At 40.0% G+C, this 5,268-nt stretch overlaps 1 long non-coding RNA gene across 1 annotated transcript in view; it reads left to right on the forward strand.

Moving 5' to 3' along the window:
* The window catches only part of LOC107144307, a 10,532-nt gene extending 8,195 nt beyond the window's left edge, over nucleotides 1–2,337 (forward strand). Inside the window, exon 4 of the long non-coding RNA XR_001503784.2 lies at nucleotides 119–2,337. This is a non-coding gene — a long non-coding RNA (uncharacterized LOC107144307). The remainder of the gene's footprint in view (nucleotides 1–118) is intronic.
* The last annotated feature ends 2,931 nt before the right edge of the window (nucleotides 2,338–5,268 follow it).

Consider the following 5,268-nt stretch of genomic DNA (forward strand, 5'->3'; position numbering starts at 1 on the left):
CCAAAAAAAAAAAAAGAGAGAGAGAGAGAGAGAGAGAGAAAAGGAGCCCATTTAGGGCACAATTATATTCTCTCTGAAAAAATGAAAATCTCATCTTACCTTGTTCCATCTTTGTTAGGGAAGCGACCCCCCTCAGTCTGGCAAGGAGTAAAACTGCCATGGATAGATGCTGAAAGTAAACAACAACATGGGAGGGGCATCAGTGAGGTGGCTCTGGTTCCCATGTCACCATGTCTTGTGGAGAGATGCAGCAGGCCCCCATGGAGACCACATGCACAGGAGTTGCACCACAGCTAAGGAGCCAAGGCCAAGGGCTGCATATCTTCATTCGCATCTGAGCGAAACAAGGCTGTTTTGGTACACACTGGGAAGGAGCAGGGTGTGATGCATGGCAGACAGTTCTGCGTTGTGAGGGTGTCAGGAGTGGCTGAATAGTCCTGCTGGTGTGAGGGTATTCAGAATGAGGATGGGGATGCAGCAGGGTCTTCTTACCAAATGCAGCTGCTGCCTGACTCAAGGGACAGGGTGTCTTATGCTGCTGCAGGGCTGGATCTAGGGGGAAAAGAAAGCATTAAATACTCCCCTTCTCCAACTCCCACACCTCTTAGGGACTAAAGTAGTCCTTCCTTCCTCAGATGCCCAGGTTCTTGTTCTTTCCATAGCCACATAGTCCATTTGTTTTACGTCACTGGCCACTATTTCTCCTCCCTTCACAAGGGCCTCTGCCACCTGCACCCACATGGGTGATGACTAACTGAGCACTGTGTTAGAACTTGAACAACCCAGGAGGCAGGGTTTCCTTTTCTTTCCTTTTTTTTTTTTTTTATGGTACTGGGGATTGAACTCAGGGGCACTCAACCACTGAGCCACATCCCCAGCCCTTTTTTGTATTTTATTTAGAGACAGGGTCTCACTGAGTTGCTTAGGGCCTCCCTAAGTTGTTGAGGCTGGCTTTGAATTTATGATCCTCCTGCCTCAGCCTCCCCAGCCACTGGGATAACTGGCGTGCACCACTGCTCAGGATGTCCTCTTAATACTGCCCAAGCAGGACATTGTAGGTGTATACTAGGGCTCATGAATTTCACCACCTAATAATTCTCCTTGTGGTCAGCAGCCTTCCACACCCAGCAACTGAAACCAAGTGGTAGCAGAAGCAAAAAACTGCAGTCATCTTCCTATGTTGCCTAATTGCCACCTTAGGATGAAGTCAGTCAGGCTTTCTAGGCACCAGGAGCAGCAGAAAAAAAAAATCAGAAATAACTGGAAATAGTTACGGTGAGATTGCAGACATGGAGTGCCAGTCTCCCGCTCCTCCTCCCTCCATCTGACCTTCCCTAAGCGGTGGGAAATTTTAATAATTGATCAGAAAAAGTATTCCATCATGTGCATATTCTAGCACTGACTACTACAGATAGTCTCAGATGTTTATGAGAAAGAAAAAATTTAATAACTGTTTCAGTTTTAATACAGATAAGCTTAAGTAATAGCCTTTGTTACTATCCTTACAAGATAAGAAGAATGTCTTCTGATTTTAATCTATAAAATTAATGCAAGCCCGTGTTCTAGTTGAGATATAACTAAAGTCAGACTTCTCAAGATTTAAACTTCCTAAATATCCTATATTAGATTTGTGGATCAAATAAGTTATCATTGTTTCCACTGAATATTGAAGATCACAAACATAAAATGGTTTTTTACTAAATGAAATTTTAGTTACAGATGTCATTTCAAAGGATTGGCGCTTATAAATTTCTTGTAAGTTTACAGATCATAAGGGTTTAATGTGTTAGCTAAAACTGTAATTTCCAGATCTTTAGTTAACCTTTGCTAAGATTTTAAATATTAGGCTGAATTCATTGACAATCTTTGGATATTTGGATAGTTTCTAAGTAAAAGAATATATAAAGCTTTTGGTCACTAAACATAGCTTCAATTTACCCTTATTTGCATGTATTATAAAATGGTACACATTTACTGGTATACATTAAAATGTTCCAGTGCTTTGGATGATGTCATATGCTCATTTTGCCACCTTAAAATTTATATAGATAATCTGAAAATTGTGCTCAGAGAAAATCAGCTAGATGGTTCCTGGTTTTCTCTTGGTTTAGAGAAAACAGAAGTTAATTATTTAGATTAAAAGAGATAAAAATAATCAAGACTATATATGATATTGTAATTACATAAAATATAAATATGTCTGGAAGAAAACAGATATGATTTGTTACCTAAGGATACTATTTGTTAAAATGCGTGTTTCAATGTAACATTAACATTGTTTTGTTTAATATGCTAAGACTGATTATATTTTTAAATTAAAGTTAAAGCCTTTTATTATTTCTTTACATAGCTAAGTATTTCTGTCCAAGCACATTAAAATGAAAGAATATTAAGAAGTTGGGCTGGGGTCGTGGCTCAGTGGTAGAGCGCTCACCTTGCATGTGTGAGGCCCTGGGTTCGATCCTCAGCACCACATAAAAGTAAATAAATAAAATAAAGGTATTGGTTTCAACTATCACTAAAAACAGTAAATATGTTTTTTTTTTTTTAAGTAAAATAGAATATTAAGAAGTGGTGTCACCAAAAATTGCAGAGTAGGGTTCTCCCTCTACAAAAGCAACTGACGAGCTAGGAAAAACTGTCACGGTGAACTTTTGCAGAACTTCAGAATCTACTCAAACCAACCAGGTGAAGACCAAAGCATTGAGGTAAGACAGCACCTGCCCGAAATCTCCCATGCCAGTGGCAGCCATGGGGACAACAGTCCACACTCCTGTTGCAGGGTGCTAATTTCAGAAGGGACAACATGAGCCATCCTCTCAACCCATCTGTGGTGATGGGCTTATACTTGTCCATTGGTTCCTCAAAGGACAGCACAAGGCCTACCCGTGTTTCACTCAACACAGTGTTCCCAGGCCCACGGTAGCTTCCTGAACAGCTTTTGAAAGAGCATTTAAAGGCACAAATATTGACTGTAGCAATCTGGGATAGGGAACAACAATCAAAACAAAAAAAATAGACCAAAAGACCTAGGTAGGAAAAGATTGGGAAAGGGGATATATAGGGGAATAAGAACTTTTAAAGTTCCCAACTGTACCTGGTAGGAGGTATAGCTTTCTATATCAAGAAAGCCACAGGTGTGGTAGCGTAGGCCTGTAATTCCAGTGACACGGGAGACTGAGGCAGGAGGATCACAAGTTGGGAGGCCAGCCTCGGCAGCTTAGAATATCCTGTCTCAAAATAAAGAATATAAAGTCTGGTGTTATAGCTCAGTGGTACACTGCCCTTAGGTTTGATCCCCAATACTGAAAAGAAAAAAAAAAAGCCACATTCATGCCCAGAGCTTGCTGCATGTTCTGAAAACATCCTAAACATTCACCTCTAGCTGGTCATCAGGCTCCCAGCCATCAAGAGGTGAAGAGAAAGACCAAAATTATAAATGGCCTGGCCAAATGTTAACGGAGGACCCCAACACGGAGCCTGTCTGCAAGGCCTGGGAGAGTGTTTGTGTATTCTTCTCCCTCCTCCTCCTCCTGTTTTTGACGCTTAAGCATTTCAGGAAACACTGTCAAAGGCTTAACCATAAGCCTGTAATCCCAGCTGCTCAAGAGGCTGAGGCAGGAGGATCTCGAGTTCAAAGCCAGCCTCAGCAACTTAGCAAGGCACTAAGCAACTCAGTGAGACCCTGTCTCTAAAAAGAATACAAAATGGGGCTGGGGAAGTGGCTCAGTGGTCCAGTGCCCCTGAGTTCGATCCCTGGTGCCCCTCCCCAAAAAAGACTTAACCGTAAGCTAACACAACAGAGACTTCAGTGCCACATGACAAAGAATACAGATTTCACCAAAATGGTTTTGAAAAGTCACTAAACAAGGGCTGGGGATGTAGCTCAAGCGGTAGCGTGCTCGCCTGGCATGTGTGTGGCCCGGGTTCGATCCTCAGCACCACATACAAAAAAAAAAAAAAAAAAACCAAAGATGTTGTGTCCGCCAAAAACTAAAATAAATAAATAAATAAAAAGTCACTAAACAAGGAAACAACCCATATAAATCAATGAAATAAAATTTAAAGTCCAGAAGTAACCCCATATATCTATGGCCAATAAATTTTTTAACTCATAGAATCATACATATTTATGGTTACCATGTGATGTTTCAATACGTGTACACATTGTATAACGTTCAAATCAAACATTTATCTTTTGGTAAAAACATTCCATATTCTTTCTTGTGACTTTTTGGAAATATACAATGCAATGTCATTAATAGGTAATGACTGTACAATAAAACACCAAAACTTATTTCTCCTGACTGTAAGTTAGTATCTCTTGATTAGCTTTTCCCTATCGCCCCTCTCCCTACTCTCCTCAGCCTCTGTTTACCACTATTCAACTCTGAACTTCTGTGAGATCAATTTGTTTAGATTCCACTTGCGCTTGTCCTTCTGTGCCTGGCTTAGTAACTTCCAGTTCTATTCATGTTGGCACGATAGAATTTCATCGTTTTTATACCTGAATAGTATTCTATTGTGCATATATACCACATTTTTTTTATATGTTCACCAGTTAGTGAGTGCTTAGATTGATTCCATTTTTCGGCTGTCATAAATAGTGCTACAATAAACAGAAGAATGCATATGACCCAGCAATTCTACTCATGAATCTGAACAGGTGTATGTGTGTGTATGTATCTTTTTTCAAAAGAATTAAAAACAGCCATACAAACACATACTTACATACAAATCATAGCAGCACTCTTCACAGTACCGATAAGGTGGGAACAACCCAGATGTCCACCAATCCATGAATAGATAATCAAAGGTGGTAGATCTGTGTAATGGAATATTATTCAACCATTAAAAAAGAAAAGAAATATTGATACATAAAAGGTTCAAGGATGAACCTTGAAAACATGCTTGACTGAAAGAAGCCATGCATAATAATAGGTCCTATATTGATTGCATGAGGCCATTTGCATGAACTACCCAGAATAGGTAAATCCTTAGAGACAAAAAGCAGATTAGGGATTACCAGGGAGATGGCACAGCAGGGGAGTGACTGCTTAATGGGTATAGGCTTTCTTTTGAGGTGATGAAAATGTTTTGGAACTGAGTAGATGTAAAGGTAGCACAACACTGTGAATGCACTAAATGTTGCTGAATTGTACACTTTAATTTTATATTATGTGAATTTTAGCTATATATAAAAGTATATTGCTGGGCACAGTGGCACATGCCTATAATCCCAGCAGCTCAGGAGGCTGACACAGGAAG

The sequence above is a fragment of the Marmota marmota genome, unplaced genomic scaffold (genome assembly GCF_001458135.2).
Source record: "Marmota marmota marmota unplaced genomic scaffold, marMar, whole genome shotgun sequence".
Taxonomy (NCBI): domain Eukaryota; kingdom Metazoa; phylum Chordata; class Mammalia; order Rodentia; family Sciuridae; genus Marmota; species Marmota marmota.